Below are 18,996 nucleotides of genomic sequence, written 5' to 3'. Positions count from 1 at the left end.
TCTGGTTCTTCCCATCTTTCGGTCGTCTCTCAGAGTACCTTGGATTCCTGTTACATCCCATACTGTCACAAAGAGCAGGGGACAAATGGGGTGGGGAAGGGGCAAAGACAGAGAGAGGTAGAGGTGATCCCTGGAGGGCCTGCTGTTTTCTGTTCTCTTCACTGTTCTTTCTTGTTCCACATGTTTCTTTATTTCACCCCACAGTTAACCTCAGAAACCTGGTAATCCCCATGACCCCACAGCTATGCCTCATGGCCCAAAGGGCAGGATTTCATCTCCACTGTCCTCTTCCTCAACGTGAAGGGCTGTTGAGTGAGTACCCTTAGGGCACAATACTGGGGAAGTGTAAAATTATCATCTTCCAAATGGGAAGCTGCTGGGGGTGGGGGTCAAGAGATGGAACCTCATTGCCATTCTGCCACTTATCTGTAGAGGATCTTAGTCTCTGTGAGCCAGAGCTTGATAATCTGTGAGATGGGACTCACCATGCTTTCTTCACACTGCTCTCCTGATGGGTAAATGGAATAAAGTATATATTTTTATACCACTATCTTAGTCCGTTTAGTATTGTTATAAAGGAATATCTGAGGCTGCATACCTTATAAAGAAAAAAACAAAACAAAACATAATAAAATTGTTGTGTGGCTAACAATTTTTATGGTTGGAAAGTTCAAGATTAGGCATCTGCTTCTGATGAGGTTCTCAGGAAGCTACCACTCACGACGGAAGGCCAAGGGGATCTGGCTTGTGCAGAGATCATATGGCAGGAGAGAGGAAAGAGATGGGAGGTGCTGCGCTCTTTTCAACAACCAGCTCTTGTGGGAACTAATAGAGCAAGCACTCACTCATCACAGCAAGGATGGCACCAAGACTTTCATGAAGGATCTACCCCCATGACCCACACACTTCCTGTTAGGCTCCACCTCCAACACTGGGTATCAAATTTCAACATGAGGCTTGGAGGAGACAAACATCCAACCGTAGCAAACACTTATTGAAATTTTTTCTTCTAAAAATGTTGTTTCTGAGATGTCTCTAATAAGGTGACTTTGGGGCTGTTTTGATATTTTGGCCATGCTGCCATGACCATTCTTGCACCCGTGCCACAGACTCTCTGCAGTGCAGACCTGAGAGGGCAGCAGTTGATGGGGCCATGCTTGCTTCTCTCATATATGTTGCCGAGTATATCTGCAAAGATACTCTGTACCGTTTTGTCCTCCTGCAGCAGTGTATAGGATTTTTATGACTCCACAATTTCAATGTAAACAGGACACAGCATAGATACAAACTCACTTATCAGATTTTCTCATCAAACTCTAGAATTATTCCAGGACATATTCTGAGGCATAAACTAGGACTGTTATGTTTGTGTTTAGAAATGCACTTGTGAAATATGCCATTTATGTGGATACCGATGGAGAAAAATAAAAAGTATTTTAACATTATAGTGCTAGGATATAAAAGTAGCAAATATTAATAAAGTTGGGAAACCCATTATTGCACAAATCTAGAGAAACAGGTGCTCTCATCTTGTAGTTGGCTGGGATATTCACTAGTAAAGAGATTTTAACTTTCAACTAGACAGTATATACTAAAAATAGTCATGCTCTTTGACCAAAAATAATCATTTGTGGAAACATATCCTCCAGATACAGCCTGGGAGGCCCCTGTCATTATCACTCATGTGTCCCTACCACTGAGGGCTGAGCTGACCATTTCCCTAGCTGGTTTGTTACCTTCAGCCCCAGCCCCATTCCCGACCCTGAGCTATCTATCCTTCCAGCCAAACAGGAGAATCTGTCTCATGGATGAATGCCCAGCCTTGATGAACCATATACAGAGCTTCTCCAAATTGACATGGAGCAATGCTCAGGTCCCTACTCCTGGAGGGACCTGTAGACCTCTGACCTCATCCCTGTGTTGGAGAAATCTCTCCTCTTCTCCCTTCTCTGTGTCCTCAGGACCCTTCCCCTCCCTGCCAAGTACAGACAGTCCAATCCTTTCCTTAAGTTTCCACACAGGATGAAGCAAACACTGGCTTCAGACAGCTTCTGCTTCTAGCCCTGCTATAAACCTTCCCTGAGACAGGGGGAAAGAGGCCCAAGTCTTTTTTGTTGTTGTTGTTCCGGAAATGCAGGGAGGGTGATATGGTTTGGCTTTGGGTCCCCACCCAAGTCTCATCTTGAATTGTAATCCCCAGGTGTTGAGGGAGGAATGTGGTGGGAGGTGATTGGATCATGGGGGTGGTTCCCCCCATGCTGTTCTCATGATAGTGAGTGAGTTCTCACAAGAGCTGATGGTTTTATAAGTGTTTGGCACTTTCCTCTTCACACTCTTATCTTTTCTTGCCGCCTTGTGAAGAAGGTACTTGCTTCTCCTTCACATATCTCCATGATTGTAAGTTTCCTGAGCCCCCCCCCACACACACACCCGCCCAGCCATGTGTAACTGTGAGTTAATTAAACCTCTTTCCTTTAAATTATCTAGTCTCAGGGAAGTTCTTCATAGCAGTGTGAAAACGGACTAATACAGAGGGTAAACACAAGGAGAACAGATATTAAGCTCCTTAACAATATATGTCTTGATGCTAAAGATCTGCCACCAGCAACTCAAGGTGCCTAGGCTGGCAAGTTCTGGCAGTGGACCTGCTGAGCAACCTCTTTGCCATCCAGCTCTGTGGTTAGGAGCATGTGCTTTGTAGTCACGGACATCCGTGAAGAAGAGAGGATACTGGTACCTCACTAGCAGGGCTGTCATGAGATCTAATCCAGACACTAAAATAAAGAACCTGGAGCTGGGCCCCTCTAAACACTCTGCTCCGTAAGTAGAAGCTATCTTTCCTCTTTGGAGCAGGAAATTCATATGTCAATTTGACCTGCCCCTGCGACGAGGGCCCCTTAACCAGCATGCACATCAGAGTCGCCTTGATGAGCCTTTTCTAAACCCTCAGCTGAAACCCCTTTGTTGGTAGAAATAGGACTTCTGTACAAAGGCCATTCAAGTCATTCGGCTGTAATAATATGGGCCTCAGAAAATGGATACCTCGATGTGGCACCAGTAGTGTATATGAAAGTCTGTTTCTCCTTTATTTCACCAACGCTAGGTATTACCAGCTTTTGTCTTTTTTTTTTTTTAATCTGATCTGCTCATTGTCCTATGACCTACCCTGACTTATTGGGAAGGTCATCTCAGATGGTCACTAAATTTACATATTCAGAGGCTCTTCTCCTAAGGTTTCCAGATTTAGCAAATAAAAATACAAAATGCCCAGTTGTATTCAAATAAAAAATTGCATGTCACATCCAGAGAAACAGAACCAATCTAATGTGTGTATACACACACACACACACACAAACACACACACACACACGTATATGGTGAGAGAGAGAGAGATTAATTTTCAAGAATTGGCTTACATGACTATGGAGGCTGAAAGTCCAAAATCTGCAGAGTGGGCTGGCAGACTGGAGACTAGAGAATATCCAGTGTTACAGTTCAAGTCTGAAGGCTATCTGCTAGTAGAATTTTTTCTTGCTTAGAAGAGCTAAGATTTTTGCTCTATTCAGGTCTCCATCTGATTGGATGAGGCCCACCCACATTATAGAGGGCAATCTGCTTTTCCCAAAGTCCACCAATTTAAATGTTGATCTTATCCAAAAACACCCTTGCAGGAATGTGCAGAATAATGTTGAGATACTTGAAAAATGTGGCCCAGTCAAGTTGACACATAAAGTCACCATCACATTTACACTAAAAAATTATTCATTGTTTATCTGGAATTCAAATTTGACTGAGTGTATTCTGTTTTTTCTGACAGCGCTACTCACAGAGGGCTCTGTGTTGAACCAAGGTGCTTCATGCAACAGCCCCAGCTGAGCTCCCAGCAGATGCCAGCACCATTCGCTATCCATGTAAGTGAGCTCTCTTGGATGTCCCAGGCAAGTGTAGCGTGCTGATGACTGCATCCCCAGGTGACAGACACCACACAGAATAGAAAACACCCAGCAAAGCCCAGTCAATTCATAGAATCCTGAGAGATAATAAATAGCTATTGTTTGGGGACATTTTGTTAAGCACAAGTGGTTATCTAAAACATTATGGTTTTGGTGACCTTTTCTTCATTTTCTGTGATCTGTTCTCAGATCACAGATCGTGAAGGCTCGGGGGGGCTTTGTTATAATTTTCACTATAGTCTATGTGTTAGTTTATGTGTGGGTATATATTTCTGAACATCCCATTAATTCCTTCTTGATGGGATTTTCAAGGGAAGTTTTCATAAAATATGCTTTTCTATCTATTCTTGCAATTTACAACATAATTCCATTCTCTCTCTATAGGATAAGCCTCCGATGCAATCACTTGTGTTAAGAAATTGAGAGAATGTTGATGTAAACTGCTCCCTGAGCCATATGGAAAGCTGTATCTTCTGCAGGTTGCTTGGTGAGTATGCAAGGAGTACAAGGTATATTTATTCACTTTGAGAAGTGTTTCTCTAAGAAGGTGTCCTGAAAGACTTTCTCCTGCTACAGGGATAGCCCTTAACAAGGAAGTCACTTTCCTTGGGCACACATAGACAGGGCTCCTTCAGCAGACAGCAGATAGATATGCAATGCAGGCCTTGTTTTTTTGTGATGGTCCCAATGTATCACTGGATAAGTCTGTCCAATTCTGGGGTTTGTTCATAGGAAACCCATGTGCCAGCAAATCTATGTCACATTCTCCAGTATCACCTTTATAAAGAATAAAGTCAGTTTATTGTTCTTCTTATTCTTTTGTGGTATTTCTCAGTTGGTATACAACTCAGACTTGGAAATGGAGGGCATTTTTGGGGGCCCCTTAAAGATCCAAGCATTGTGAAGCAAGACTATAGGAATAGTTGGGGAGTCAGCGAGACACAGGAGAGTAGAGCTGTGGACCTATTGTAAGCCCCACCCCTGAGGACAGAGCAGAACATATGCTTGGTTAAGTGAAGATTACAACCAAGAGTTTTGAAGGGAGAGGACCTGGGCTGTGCAACCTGTTTCTCCTTCCAAACTCACCAACTAGATGAGACATTCCTGCGACAGAGGAGTGAGTGTATCAAGAGGCCAGAAGTGTTTTGGGTATCAATCTCTCCACATGGAAGAAAATATTAAGAATGGTGGATAAGAATTCCCCCAAATGAGCCAATGTATGTTTCAATTGACTAGATTTCTGCCTACTAAATGATTACATTATTATAGGCCTGCCTCCCTGAAATAACTGAGATATTTTAAATGACATTTCTTGGTGTTCCTACATCATTTACACACGATTATAGACAGTCTCTTAGTCTTCTGCCACAGATAGCTAACTGCTTAGCGTGTTGTGTAAATTTTACACATCATCCTCAGAAGGTTAGCTCATCACCAGGAGCCCCTAGGATACCTCCCTGCGTCTCTGTGTAGTGATGATACCCAACTACTGTCACTTTTAAAGCAGACAATATTACTGCCAATGGGGAGATGCTTTGTTTCACCAAGCTGGGCAGAATTCCACAAATTGCCCTTGTCTGAGGCTAGTTCCACTAATTAGTAAGCTTCCTCAGGAGGTGGCCTAAGAGTGGAAAAGTGAAGTTTTTATTTATTTATTTATTTATTTATTTATTTATTTATTTATTTATTTGAGGAAGGCAAGGGGACAGAAGGCTATGCAGAAGCATTTCTGATGTGGAGGACAAGCCTGAGCACCACGGTTGCCATAGAAACCAGAAGTCATTACTGTGACCTTGATGACTTTTAATAGAGACCCCTGTGGGCTGGTGAGAATAGCAGGGTCCCGCCTTCAGGTGTTTGGGACTCAGTTGAGGGTGTGAGTGCCCCATAGTGGGGGCTGAAGTGCCTTAGGATGTGGGGAGACGAAGGGATCCCAGATCTAAGTTCCCTCACTCCCACTTTGAAACAAGTTGCTCTCACTGTTTCATGAGGGAGAGAGCTGGGACCCTCCTGGCCCCAGTGAGTGGGGTGTCCTGCTCCTGGTGTCCTGGAGCTACTTTCTATATAAAGGTGGGATGTGGGAGGATGAGACAAGTAAGGACTCTCTAAGCCCAGTGTCCCCCTCTGTAAAATGGGGATAATTATGCTAACCCACAGGATTGCTGCAATCTGCAGTGATAACACAGGTGCAAGCCCATAGCCCTGTGGTTACTGCACGATCAGGAATGCCTGTGTGAATTCAGGCCTCTTCTTAGTCCTTTACAGATTTGTTGTTAGAAGATAGAGGAGGAAAGGAGGAGAAAAAGGCCCTGGTGGGAAACCCATTGTATCTTCTGGTTGTAATGATCACTACCCAATTGTGTCAGTGTCACTGGTCACTGACCCAGTGCCTAACATGGTTCCCGGCACACTGTTACTCTAAGAAAGCACAGTGATTGCTGGATTCTCTCTGTCCCTGTGCAGATCTTCATCAGGTTATTGAACTCATAACAGGTGTATGAAGGAGATGGGCTTTGAGGATCTGGGTCTTGATGGCTGCTGAAGCTTCTACTTCAGATTTGAAGGGCATCAGTCCTAAGGAGACCCCCAGGACTTCCATCCCTGGTGGGATATGATGCCTGGCACAAGTAAGTTAATAGATCCTAACAAAAGCATGTTGTGGAATAGCTCTGTGAGGTTTATAAAATAGTCTAAAAGCAGAGAAACTCCTTTGATCCCATCTTTGGAGAAGAGGTTTAGCAGGTGGAATTTCCTTTTATCAGCAGCTATGTGCTTTGTAGCCACCCTTGAGGCCCATGTTAAAAATGCCTTTCGTTGTCACAAAGCAATGAATAATTCATCTGGGGAATCAACTTGATGTTTAACATGTATTTGAAATAAATTTACATATGTTTTCTACCTGTATAAATAATCATCAGTGATTCCCATGTATCTCTCAGATGGGCATTGAAATACACAGTTGGTCAGAAGGTCTTCCAAGCAACTGGAGATTGTAATATGCATTTTTCAATGGTAACCACGTTATTATCCATTCTGTAATACATTTTTTAAGAAGGTAAAAATGTACAAAGTATTAGTTAAAACTGTCAAAATGTCAGATACAAAATTCAATATTTTGAAAAATAATAATTTCCATATAATTTGCTCTATTATAATGATACCCAGTCATGTCCCCTAAAATAACCAGCTAGGCCTAAATATTATTATCATTGTTTCCCAGAACATAAGATTTTCAGTTCTGTACTACTAGGACTCTCTATCGCTCCTATTGCCCTGTCCCCAGACAGACACAATACTTTGTCACTATAGATTAAGTTTTATGTCCTAGACATTTATTTAAATGGAATCATAGAAATGTTTTTCTGTGTTTGTTTTTGATTTTTGGTTTGGCTTCTTTCATTCACCCAGTTTATTTTTAGATGTATCCATTTTGTTGCACATATCAATAGTTCATTCTTTTTTATTGCTGAATAGTATTCCAGTATATGGCTATATCATAAATTTTTTATCCATTCACCTGTTGTTGGATATTTTAATTATTTCCAATTAGGATCTCTTGTAAACAAAGCTGCTATGAATATTTGTGAATAAGTCTTTCCATGGAAATAGGCTTTCTTTCTCTAATAAATACTTAGGAGTGCAATGGCTGGATCATATGGTAGATGTAAGATTAACATTGTAAGAAACTGCCTGTTTCAAAGTGTTTGTACCATTTTTCATTACCACCAGTAATGTATCAGAGTTTCATCCTCCACAACCTCGACAGAGCCTGGTACAATCTGTCTTTTTAATTTTTTTAATTCTCACAGGAGTTTAGTAGTATCTCATTGAAGTTTTCATTTACATTTCCCTTACAACGAGTGATGCTGAGCATCATTTCATGTGCTTACATGACATTTGTATGTCCTCTTTAGTGGAATGTCTATTCAAATATTTTGCCCGTTTCTTTACTGGTGTGTCTGTTTTCTTCTTACTAAGATTTTAAACATATTCTGGATACAAGTCCTTTATTAGATATATAATTTTCAAACATTTTATCCCGGTCAGCAGCTTACTTGTCTATTTTTTCAACCATGTAGTTGGAAAGCTAAAGTTTTTAACTTTGAGGAAGTCCAATTTTTCAATTTCTTTGCTTATAGATTCTGGTTTTGTTGTCTCATCTATGAAATCTTCACCTGACCCATTGTCAAAAAGATTTTCTCCTGTTGTTTTTTTTTTCTGCTAGAAGTTTTATAACATCAAGTTTTATATTTAGATCTCAGGTCCATTTTGAATAGACTTTTGTATATAGTGTGATATCTGAGTCACAGTTTATATTTGTGCATGTCAATATTCACTTGTCCCAGCACCATTTGTTGAAATGATGATCCTTTCCCCACTGAATCACCACTGCATCTTTGTCAAACTCAGTTGTCCATATACTTGTGGGTCTATAGCTGGACTCCTTATTCTGTTCCTTTGATCTACTAATCCATCTTGATGCCAATAGCACACTGTCTGGATTACTGTATGTTTGTAAGGAGTCTTGAAATCAGGTAGTGTTTGTCTTCTAATTTTGTTCTTTATCAAAGTTGTACTTCATAGTTGATATGGTTTGGAACTGTGTCCCCACCCAAATCTCATGTCAAATTGTAATCCCCAATGTTGGATATGAGGCCTGGTGGGAGGTGATTGGATCGTGGGAGTGGTTTTCCCCCTTTGGTTCTGTTCTCATAATAGAATTCTCATGAGATCTGGTTGTTTAAAAGTGTGTAGCACCTTCCCTGCCACGTAAAACGCCTGCTCCCGCTTTACCTTTCGCCATGAGTTAAAGCTCCCTGAGGCCTCTCCAGAAGCAGATGCCACTATGGTTCCTATATAGCCTGCAAAACCGTAAGCCACGAAAACCCCTTTTTTTAAAATAAATTACCCAGTTTCATGTGTTTGTTTTTAGCAATATGGGAACAGACTAATAGAGTAGTCTAGGTCTTTTACATGTCCATATGAATGTTAGAATCAGCCTGTCAGTTTCTTTAAAATTTTTTTAATAGGATTTCTATTTAAATTGCTCTGAATCTATAGATCAGTTTTGGAAGAATTGACATCTTAACAATACTGAATCTTCTCAGTATTGTTTGTGACCCATGAGCATGGTATGTCCTCCACTTATTTAGGTCTTCTTTAATTCTCTCAGCAATGATGTGTGGTGTTCAGTGTACAGGCACTGCACATCTGTGGATAGATTTTTCATAAATATTTCATACTCTTGATGATGCTATACATGGCTTTATTTGTTAAACACAATTGCTAATTACTATATTTTCACAGTACTATCAGCAACCAAGTGTTTAACATCAGTGAGGCATTTTTTTGGTTGAAAGCACAGCTTACTCTAGGATGGAAAATGTATTTGATCCTTAACCTGTGTTTACCTGTATTTCTGTATCTGCTTTTACAAGTCATTGGCGATATATTGAAACTATGGAGGAAAATGTTCCAGAGACAATTCTACAGGTCATCTTCAGAAATCACACCAAAAGAACATAGTTTAGTACCTTTCAACTTTATATGTGTGGTCAGAAATGATTTTGTTGCAATGTGTGGCTCAGGCTGGAGTGCAATGGTGCAATCATAGCTCACTGCAGCCTTGAACTCCCAGGCTCAAGCAATCCTCTCACCTCAGCCTCCTGAATAACTGACTACAGGTGTGTGCACCCATGCTCGGCTAAACTTAAAAACATTTTTCAGAGACAGAGTTTTGCTATGTTGTTTAGACTTCTCTCACACTCCTAACCTCAAGCAATCCTCCTACCTCAGCCATCTGAGTAGCTGGGATTATAGGCACAAGCCACCATGCCTGGCAAGATTTACTTCTTTACCCACCAGTAAATCAACCTCAATAAATTCCTGGAATTTGGAGTGGTGAGAGGGTGAGCAAGCATGTATGTATGTGAGTATGTATACATTTGTATGTCACTGAAGCTGTCAGGAATTTTTATTGTAAGGACTATTTGAGGTTAATTACTGTGCATCATGTCAATCCTATTTAGTTCCTAGTACATATTAGGAACAAGCTCGGGATAGTGGTGTTTGTTTTTGCTCAGCTTTCCTTGGCCAGAGTGGTTACCATGGTGACTCTGTGACTGCAGTGTGATTTGGTGCAGACTGAGCATCCATTTAGGATTCTTGCCCGAATCTCTCACACCACATTGCCTGTCCATCAGATATAGTATTAGCTTTTCATCTTATGTGTAATTAATCACTTTTCAAGGGCTCAGAAGAAAGTTGCTTCACTTATCTGAGTTTAAGCTACAGATAACATAAAAAGACACTAAGTACCTTGAAATAAAAAGAAATGAGTTGTTGATATTCCTCTCCTGCCCCAATCTCTATTGGGAGGTTAGAAGAGAAATTCTTGGAATCATACAGCATGTGCTCTTTTGTGTCTTGCTTCTTTCAGTCAACATAATGTATGTGAAATTAATATTTATTGTGGTCTATATTGTAGATTGCTTATCCTCATTGGTGTAAAGTATTATATTATTTGGATATTTCACACTATATTTATCTGTTATGGAGGTTTGTGTATTTTCCAGTTTTTGACATCTCATGAATAATGGTGTTATGAATGTTCATGTTCATTCTTTTGGATGAACATATATTTTCTTTTTTAAAAAAATCTTATTATCAATAATAATTGAACTATTTAATATCTGTCATCTTAAAATTATTATTCATAACACTTTTCACCTTGTAGCTATAGACAAACACATTCCCATTTTAGCAGGTTAATGAAATTATCATTATAATACTGTAGAAGCATTTATTTGAAGAATACCAGAAGGAACATCCTGAAAACCAACAACTCAAAATGCCTTTTTATCCCAAAGACATGTTTTAAAAATATATACCCATTCATCCATTTGTTTTCACAAATGAAGCTATAGAGAACTTTGAATATAATGATGTGCAGCAGGGGCTTATTCCTAACATATTTAAAATTTAGGTCAACCAAACTTCTCTTCTCTGTGGAAACTGAGTTGAAATCCAAAATCTTACAATCCTAATTTCGAGCCACATTCATTTTAACTTAATTTTAACATGTTTTGCAAAATGTTCCAATATAAACTTAATAGTTCCTATACCACCAAACATGGATCCTGATGATTTTATTTTCTAGATTGGCTGATAGGCTGAATAATCTTCTGTAGGGTAAGAAGTGTCAACTGTATCAAGCACATGGAGGTGGACTGGCTACAGGAGAAAGGTTTTCCAAATCGAATTCCAAGTATTTCTTTTTCTTTTTATATTACCATTAGGAGAAATACCTAATGTAGATGACGGGTTGATGGGTGCAGCAAACCACCATGGCACGTGTATACCTATGTAACAAACCTGTACATTGTCCACATGTATCCCAGAACTTAAAAGTATAATAAAAAAATTTAACAAAATGGTGTTAGATTCAGAGGCTTGATTCAATTTAGATTTGTTTTGGTCAGAAGTACTTCATATGTGGTATTGTTTATTCCTATAGTGTTACACAGGGGGCTCATTGTATCTAATTGTCTCTCCTCTTGTGGTGTTAAGATTAATTACTATGTTCAAGTATTGTTTAGCTGATCCATCCATTATAAAATTTCCCATCCCTTTTTCATCGATTTTTCTGCAGCCTCTAAGGATTGTTGCTTAGTTCTATATTCATTAAAGGTCATAAAAGGATGATATTCTAATTCTATAATTTTCTCTGCTTTATTAGCTGGAATTATTCTATTAAGTAAACTTCCTTTCATAAACCATTAGGTTACACTGAGGGGTAGTATGTATAGAAAGGGTTGTATGAGTGCCTAATTCTTTTGCAATATTTCCACTTTTCAAAACAATGAGTTGTTTCCCTAGGGTTCTCCAAAGGCAAGCAATGAGTTGATATTGTTTGTTTTATTTTATTTTTCTTTTAGAGTGTCACCATGAGCTGTAGAAGTTTTTATATTATAATATGTTTTAATCCATAGTAGTCATTATTTTATTTAATGTTCAAGTTGCTTCATCTTTGTCCAGCAAGAGCCCCTTAAGCTTGGCTTCTGAGTCTTTTTGACACACTCTCTGGCATGATAGTTTGGTCCAGATTCATCTAGTAGAATGGCTACACAGACCTAGACTCAGCCATTTCTCTAAGATAACCTAGTTCCTTTCAGTGTGATGTGTTTTAAGTGGATTCAATATGGGCACTAGAGTTGCTCATTGCTACTGGGTCTATCATGTTTCTTCACCTTTCCAGTGCATGGAGCCAGTATATATATATTATATTTTTAAGAGAAAAGACATTATTGGCTTCTGTCCTGGGCTGTTTTTCCTTCTCTTTATAGGTAATGATTTTTTAAATCAATTTTCATTAAAACTTTCCAATTTTAAAAATATAAGCAAATAGAATGTTTCTATTTGTTTTCTCCTATTCCATATATATAAGGTGACATATTCTATACCAGTGGAGTCCAATAGAATTTCTACAAAGGTGAAAATATTCTGTGTCTAAACTGTCCAGCATAGTAGCCACTAGCTACCTGTGACTATTAAACACCTAAAATGTGGTGAGTGTGACTGAGGAAGTGAATTTAAAATTCCATTTAAATTTAATTAACTTAAATAGCTATGAGTGGCCAGTGGGTATGGTATGGGACAAAAGCAGCTCTACACATTTTCCTGCACTTTACTTTATTCACTTAATGGTATATCCTGGAAGTCACTACATAGCAGCAGAGAGAGGGAATCTTCCTTGCTTGTTATACCGGCATCGAAATCTAGGATGTAGATGCACCTTAGATTATTCAATCAGTCCTTTATTGGTGGACATCTGTCTGATTTCCAGTCTTCTGCTGTTACAATTTGTTCTGCCAAGAATGACCTTGTGCTTCTGCCTTTTTGTCTTTTTGAATTGTATCTTTGGGATACATGCTCCGAAGATTGTTGGTTCCAAGATAAAATAATTGTGCCCTATGAAATAGAAGATTTGAAACAGAGAGCATTTAGAAATATAGTAGCAATAAGTGAATGTTGGTTTTATCTTATCATTCCTTTGATTCCATGTACTTTCTGCTCTTATTTTCTTTCTAGTGTGACGTGGGTGAAGGAGTTCTTATTGAACCATGGGAGGAAGAAATAGTACAGAAGAGCAAAGAATAATAATGAGTCAGCTAGACAGAAGACAGGAGTCATCAGATTTGTACCATAGTTACTTGACCCATCAACTGACTGTGGTTTTTGGGGTGAGTCTCTTGCCTCTGTTGGCCTCTGGTCTAACACAGAAGGACACTCAGTATAGAAACAGTGGTTAGGGGAGGGGGCTTTTGGGTGAGAAGGACTTGGATTTGACCCTGGTAACCATTCCTTGCTGGTTGCATGATCTATATCAACCAATTTATCTACTGTGTGCCCTGTAACTATTTATGCCTTTTATTATTATTCCTATCATGCATACAAAGACTGAATGATAAAAGTGGGGATTACTTTGCCAGGTATTAAAGTGTTCTTTGAGCGTATAATTTCATAAGTTTTGGACAGAGTGGTTGACATGCAGGTTAAAGAAGTCTAAAGAAAGCTCTTGAGTAGACCCTGGCATATAACGTCATTTAAGATGCTACAAGTATGGCATTTCTAATCAAATGCATTGTTAAGGAATTGGGTCTGGGCCAGCTGTAAAGAGTTCATTAAAAAGCAAAGTTAGATTATATCTTATACCTTGTCATGTACTTAGAATGTTTCATCCACATGTTAGTACTTAAGACAAAAGCAAAACTGAAAATAACAAAAAACCCAGGATGCTATACTGTACATATAATTATAACAGCTTTATGAATTGCATTTGTAATGCATGTACAGTACATGTGCATATATCCATGTATAAAAAAATTCTTAGAAAGATCTAGTACCATGTTAATTTTAATTATGATGGGATTGCTGGCTATCGATATTTTTAACCTCTGCATTTGGCTCAATATTAAACATTTGCTAAGGTGAGAGTACGGATTGTACATACTCCATACCCCATGCTTGACTTACTATGGGAGTTACATCCTGATAAACTCATTGTAAGTTGAAAATAATTGTAGGTCAAAAATGAGCATTTGTAGACAAAATGAGATGTGAAAACACAAAACAATATCAAAAGAATGCTGGCAACACTGTACACTATAAGGTCTCAATTGTTTATCCTCGTGATTGCATGGCTGACTGGGAGCTGTGGCTCACTGCTGCTCCCTAACCAGCATCACAAGAGTATAATACTGCATTTTGCTAGCCCAGGAAAAGATCAAAATTTAAAACTTGAAGTACAGTTTCTACTGAATGTGTACCACTTTCACACTATCATAAAATTGAAAAATTATAAGTCAAAACATCAACAGTCAGGGAATGTCTGTATTTAAGATAAAAACGATATCCCCTAAAACTTCTGCTACTTGTGAAATGTTTCAGATAAAAAACAGAGAGAACTATGAAATTAGTCCAGCTTAGGAAAACCTTTACTCCTCCCTAATTGTATCTCCTTCCTTCTCTGCTATACATAATCAGCACCCAGAAAGCAATGATTATAATTCCCATATGTTGCTTTATCCTTTTATTCCATACGAGAGCTTCCCTAAACAAAACATAGTATTGTTTTGCATGTTTCACCACAAACACACATACACCTGATCCTTACACTCAAGAGAGCATTATGACATGTTCAAGGGGAGATCTTTGTCAAGATGCTGGCATGGTATTTGGTGTGTCATCCACAGTGCCAGTGTTTGCTTCCTTCCCATCTCAACTCTTCTGATATTTAACAGGGATGTTGTTTCATAATCTGAATAGCATCACTATATTTTAGTGAGTATTTGGGAATGTAAGGGAACCACACACACTAATCTATATTATGTAGGAGGTTAGGTGCCTTCTCTGTGCTATGCAATGTGATGAAGTTGGGATGAGGGAAGAGTACTCACTCTTTTCTATTGTATGATGCTATGGTAGTGAGTTACACTTAGTGAACCTTACCTTGCTCATCAATAAAATTAGCATATTGCTATTTACCTCACAGCAGTGTTATAAGGAGAAATGAGCAAAACTAAAGAAACCATCTGATACATAATACTTCAATAAATATATATTTGGTCTCCCCTCTGTTTTCCCTTCCTCAAAAGACTTAAACATGAACATCCCACAGAGATCATTTAAATTTGAAACATTGGGAAAGGAAACATACATACTCATATGTTATAGAACCTTTGGTGACATTTCTTTGTGGATGAGATACCTGAGAATGGTGGAAGTTTGGGATCAAATAATCACTTTGTTACTTTTTATTTGATGTGTTCTTCTATTCCTTTTTACCTTCCATTTTGACACTGGAATAGGAACCTTTGTTTCAACCCCAGAAAGGAGGCAGTACAGAATAAAAGGGCATAAAGATGAGTATTCTGTACAACAGACTGAACAGGAGACCTGGGGACTGAATGCCAGACCTGTCCTTGTCTAGAAGACACTTTCCCTGAGCTGGACACAGCCCTTATTCAGAAAAAGATTGTATATCCCAATGGTTAGGGATGGTGACTTGAGAGTCAGAGTTTAGTTTGAACTTGGAATCATTTAATAACTCATTTCATGCTGTCTGGCAAATCTTGAATGTCTCAATATATTAGACTCACATGCAATGAATGTACATTATGATGCATACATACAGAGTATAATGGGGGTAATATACAAACATAATACTCTTTTTTTAAGTTAATGAGTAGTAGGATTACTTGATTAATTATATATTTATTTCTGGACATAACTATATTTTTCACAACTTCTAAATTGATACAAATCATTTTTATAATCAGAACTAGTCATAGAAACATTCATTGTTCTGACATATTTTAGAAATAAAGAAACTTCAAAAAGAATATACTGTATATACTCATATTAAGAAATAAACCATTATATGTACAATTGAAATTCACTTAAAGTCTGGGCTGTGTGCAGTGGCTCACACCTGTAACCCTTGTACTCTGGGAGGTTGAGATGGGTGGATCACTTGAGACCAGGAGTTTGAGACCAGCCTGGGCAACATGGTGAAACCCCATCTCTACAAAAAAATACAAAAATTAGTTGAGCATAGTGGTACAGGACTGTAGTCCTAGTTACTTGGGAGGCTGAGGTGGGAGGATCACCTGAGCCAGGGAGGTCAAGGCTGTGCTGAGCCATAATTGTACCACTGCACTCCAGCCTCGGTGACAGAGTAAGACCCTGTCTTAAAAAAAAAAAAAAAAAAAAAGAAATTCAAAGTTTCTTCAGCTTGCATTAGCCTCCTTCTTACAAAGGAGTAATCATTAACAAGCATTTAGACTTTTCATTATTTAGCCTTTGTTACATATGTATATATTTCTGCATGAAATATGGTGTTATTTTGTTGCATGTTTTATCTGTAGTTGTCTGGCTATCTGACGGAAAGGAGAAAGGAAGAAACATGAGAAGAACAAATACCCATTCATATCTCAACACTGTGACCTGCCATATATGCCTCTTTACATGTGTACTGTCTTTCAGAGCTACTAAACCAGACACACCACTTTTCCAGTTTACGTGCTATAGAGAGCACTAACAGAATTGGTACATATCATTTTTCAGTCATTTAAAAAAAATGTGATGTGTTCAAAGTCTTAAGTCACCTGTTTCCCAGGTGACAGCCAGCCCAAAACAATGTTGCAATGTATCTTTGTGTGTGTGTGTGTGTGTGTGTGTTTTTCTTGAGACGGGAGCTCTTTAGCCTCCTTATGTTGCTCAGGCTGGAGTGCAATGGCTATTAACAGGCACAATCACAGCACACTACAGCCTAGAACTCCTGGGCTCAAGTATTCCTCTCACTTCAGCCTCCCAAGTAGCTGGGATTTGCAGTGTATCTTGAATGTGAAATATCTTCCCATTGTCCAGGCATAATTTCCCAACTTTTATTCACGCTATTACACATCTATGTCTGTAAATCTGGAACTAATCTGGGCAGTCTTGGTGAAAAAAAGTCAGTGATTGCCAGGAGTTGGTTTTTATGTGTCCAATCTACTATCCAAATCCCTCGGTTAGTTTAGGTATGCATCCCATTTAGAACTTGATATGATTTGTTATTACATGTGATTGGCATGTGTATATTTTCCTTTCGGTTTAATATTTTTAATTGTATAAGCAAGGTACTTCATACATGTGTTGATTACTCCTGGGGCCCTGGGCCGAGTGAGACTGTAACTCTACTTTTACCCTGAATCCCGCTGTGTTAGGATTCTCTCCTCTGGAAGCTGTGGTGCTGAGCCCTAGTGGTTTCATGCAGTCCCTCCCCTTTCCCTCCCATGTGACAGTCACTGCTTGGCCAACTAGGTGGGTAAACAGAGGAGCCTGCTGTCAATTCAAAGGACTTTATTTGTGCTAGTGCAGAAAGAAGCATGTTGTGAAACCACTTTTATCTCATGACCTTCACTAAAATCTTGAAAAATAGAAATGTCATCTGGCTATTGAATGTGAGGTTCATCTGAGAGACGTGCTTGCCCTTCCCCCAGGTGTCTGTAATTTCCCTAAACCTGCCTACCTGGGGATGTCATGTAGATAGATTCATACTTTAATTCTAGGACCACCCTAGTACCTAATTGTCTTAGCTTACACATGTTATCATTCCTAACGTTGAGCAACTTTCCTATGAAAAGGGCAGGGGTATTTTGTTTTTATTGTTTTTTTCACTTCCAAAACCAAGACACTTTTCTTGTAGATAAAAATGGAAAATGCCTGAAAGGAATAAAATATTTTTAAAAAACCTTAAAATTTTATTATGCATGGATAAGCACTGTCAAGATTTGAATTTTTTTCAGAAGTTATATTATGCAAATGTAACTATATATTTAAGAATAGAAATAAAATAGTATCCTACTTTTAGCTTTGTAAACTGCTTTTTTATGACAAATACATATTGTGAAGGTCAACCCAAGCTAACAAATTAAAATTCACATTATAATAAAAAATGGCAGTAGAAACAGTACTAGTCCGGGTGTGAAATAATCCGGGTATGAAATAATGATAGAAATGGTTAATATTTATTGTGATTTTTCTCAGTTCCTGATACTGCTGTAATTCTAAATCTATAGTTCATTTAATCCTCACCACCATCTATAAAGAGGAGCGGTTGTTTCCAACTTTAAACATAGGAGAACTGGGGTACAACAAGGGCAAGGCTAGCAAGTTGTGAGGCTGAGATTTGAACACAGGCTGTGTGGCTCCTGAGTAAATTTATCTAACCAGCATGTGCTACTCCTGCTCATTAGATCTCCAGCCTTACTGTTGATCAGGGCACAGAAACAAAAAAAAATAGCTAACCAAAACTAAGGCTTTGTATTAGTTTCCTATGGTTGCTGTACATAGTACCACAAACTTGTGGCTTAAAACAACAGAAATTTAGTCTCTCACAGTTCTGGATGCAACACTTTTGAAACACCCAAGAATGTCAATAACCTTCTGTCTACAAAACATCGAACTCAAGGAATATCAGTCTGAAATCCAGGTGTCGATTGGGCCTTGCTCCTTTTGAGTCTATGGGAAGAATGTTTCCTTTCCTGTTCCGAATATCTGGTGATGGCCATAGATCCATGATGTTGCTTGCTTGCAGGGACATCACTCCAGTCTCTTCCTCTGTCACCACATGTTGCTTTCCGTGTGTGTCTCTGTCTTTAGTGGCATTTTCATTATCTTATATGACCACAAGTCATATTGGATTAGAGCTCACCCTAATAGTCTCATCTTAACTTGATTACATCTGCAAAGACTCTATTTTCTTTTTATTATACTTTAAGTTCTGGGGTACGTGTACAGAACGTGCAGATTTGTTACATATACATGTGCCATGGTGGTTTGCTGTACCCATCAACCCATCGTCTACATTAGGTATTTCTCCTAATGCTATCCCTCCCCTAGCCCCCACCCCCCAACAGGACCCAGTGTGTGATGTTCCCGTCCCTGTGTCCATGTGTTCTCATTGTTCAACTCCCACTTATGAATGAGAACATGCAGT

The 18,996-nt window shown here is 38.8% G+C and overlaps 1 protein-coding gene and 1 long non-coding RNA gene across 28 annotated transcripts in view; one reads left to right on the top strand and one right to left on the bottom strand.

Moving 5' to 3' along the window:
* LOC129053009 (uncharacterized) overlaps positions 1-17,865 on the top strand; it is a 160,525-nt gene extending 142,660 nt beyond the window's left edge. For 17 of the 24 annotated variants that reach the window (XR_010138999.1, XR_010138994.1, XR_010138995.1 and 14 more), the window contains 3 exons: positions 205-312; positions 3,818-3,911; positions 4,338-17,865. The gene's annotated coding sequence lies outside the window, so the exon portion shown is untranslated. The remainder of the gene's footprint in view (positions 1-204; positions 313-3,817; positions 3,912-4,337) is intronic. The other 7 variants (XR_010138990.1, XR_010138989.1, XR_010138997.1 and 4 more) reach the window with 7 other exon arrangements.
* The window catches only part of LOC100937966 (uncharacterized), a 123,119-nt gene continuing 115,241 nt past the window's right edge, over positions 11,119-18,996 (bottom strand). For all 4 annotated transcript variants that reach the window (XR_010139016.1, XR_010139015.1, XR_010139012.1 and 1 more), the window contains one exon: positions 11,119-12,923. This is a non-coding gene — a long non-coding RNA (uncharacterized LOC100937966). The remainder of the gene's footprint in view (positions 12,924-18,996) is intronic.

This window comes from Pongo abelii, chromosome X, assembly GCF_028885655.2.
Source record: "Pongo abelii isolate AG06213 chromosome X, NHGRI_mPonAbe1-v2.0_pri, whole genome shotgun sequence".
Taxonomy (NCBI): Eukaryota; Metazoa; Chordata; class Mammalia; order Primates; family Hominidae; genus Pongo; species Pongo abelii.
Note: the sequence above shows the minus strand (reverse complement) of the source record. Positions and strands in the feature narration are given on the sequence as shown.